The sequence below is a fragment of the Piliocolobus tephrosceles genome, chromosome 13 (assembly GCF_002776525.5).
Source record: "Piliocolobus tephrosceles isolate RC106 chromosome 13, ASM277652v3, whole genome shotgun sequence".
Taxonomy (NCBI): domain Eukaryota; kingdom Metazoa; phylum Chordata; class Mammalia; order Primates; family Cercopithecidae; genus Piliocolobus; species Piliocolobus tephrosceles.
In genome coordinates, this window is record NC_045446.1 from 109,795,358 (window position 1) to 109,797,235 (window position 1,878).

Below are 1,878 nucleotides of genomic sequence, written 5' to 3' on the forward strand. Positions count from 1 at the left end.
GAAACTCCTCACAGGTGTGTCTCAGCAGGGAGCAAACACCTCCCAGGTGTGTCTCGGCAGGGAGCAAACACCGCCCAGGTGTGTCTCGGGAGGGAGCAAACACCGCCCAGGTGTGTCTCGGCAGGGAGCAAACACCGCCCAGGTGTGTCTCCGCAGGGAGTGAGGGAAGAGATACACCTGTGAGGAGGAGGCGGAGGAGGCGGAGGAGGAGGAGTGGGAGGAGGAGTGGGAGGAGGAGTGGGAGGAGGAGTGGGAGGAGGGGAGGAGCAACAGGCACAAGCCTGACACAGCGGGCCCGGGAGAAGCAGGCAGCCCCGCAGCCAGCAGAGCAGATAATTACACAGGAACCACGCCCTGCACATTCATCCCTAACCTGATTTTTAAAAGAAGTGTTTTTTTTCTCCCCCAGCTTAATTATTTTCCACAACTCAGCAACCAGTTGGGCTGCTTCCCTCTGACGCACTTGCTTCTCATCCAGGGAGCCAGGAGTCTCTGTCTTCACAGGTGGGCAGGCTTCACTGCACCCAGAGGCCCCTAGGGCAGAAGGTGAGGTGTCTGCAGAGGCCTAAGGGACACAGAGCTGTTAACTGGGTCACACAAGTTAAATAGCCTTGTAATTTGCGGGCCTGAGTTTCAGAGGAAAGATTGTCCGCCCTGGGACTGTAACGCTGCTTTTCACCTTAAGGGGGAAGGATGGGTTCCGTTTGATTTGGCTACTGATTATTGAACCCTACTTACCAACCTCCAGGCACTTTTCTAGGTATTGCATATATAGGAGTTCATTCGAGCTTCCCTAAAACCTGTTCAATTACCCCCTTTTAATAGATGAGAAAACTGGGCCTTTAAGAAGATAACTCACTGGCCTAAGTCAAGTGGCAGAGCTGAGATTTGAACCCTAAGCCTTTTAGAAGCCAAAGGCCCTTCTTCAGCTGAGGGGTCATGGAGTCACCTGAATATCTCACCGGAAGATGGCTTCTGAGAGTCTGTCCTCTCCCAATGACCCTAACAAGATACATATAGACTTTAGGTCATTGCTATCAGAGCAGGTCAGACCCTGCGTGTGTTCAAAGGACGGAGGCACAACAATGAGGGGAATCCAAGCAATGCCAAGCCAGGTGGTTGGGTCCTCAGAGCCCAAACACTTGACTCTTACCTGTCTCCATACTTGGTCTGCTGTGTGACTCAGAAAACATATGCCCGTCCTCTCTGGGTCAGGCCACAGGCAATGCCCTCCAAAAAGAGGCCAGCAAAGTGTGAGATTCAGATAATCTCAGAAGTCCCCTGTTCAAATATGACTATCATATAAATGCAGACCTCAGGAAGAGAAATGAGAAAAATAAACTTCATTCCCTCCTCTCCATAGCCCCTGCAGAACACCAGGGACCCTCAGCTCTTGTGGAACATGCCCCACAGTCACTTCTGGGCTCCAACCCACTGGCCTGGTCCTGGGAAGCCTCCAAACCCCCAAGGAAAGGGCTGTGCCTCTCCAAGGCCAGGCTGGGCAGGGCAGAGCAGACAGTAGGTGAGGCTGGCATGGCAGGTTCTGGGCTGTGTGGAGGAGAGTGGGTTTCCCTTCCTTCCCCTCCAATCCAGGTCAAGCTAGGAAGCCCCCACCCCTTTGCCTCACCAGGCTGAGCAACTAATCCTTTGCAAAAACAGCCCCTGGGAGCAAGGGCAGCAATAAGCCCAGCTCACAAAGCAGTTCAGTTCTGAGAGAATGTATGTGGGGTGGTGTTGGTGTGGGGAGTCCTGGCTTCATGACAGGGATTCTCCTCTTGCCTGAGGTCTCTGTCTGTGGGCCCCAAAGGAGCCCCCTGTTGTTTGAACTCACTGGTGAATTGGCTAAGAGCTCCTTGGGCCTTCTGGGGAGGGGAACAC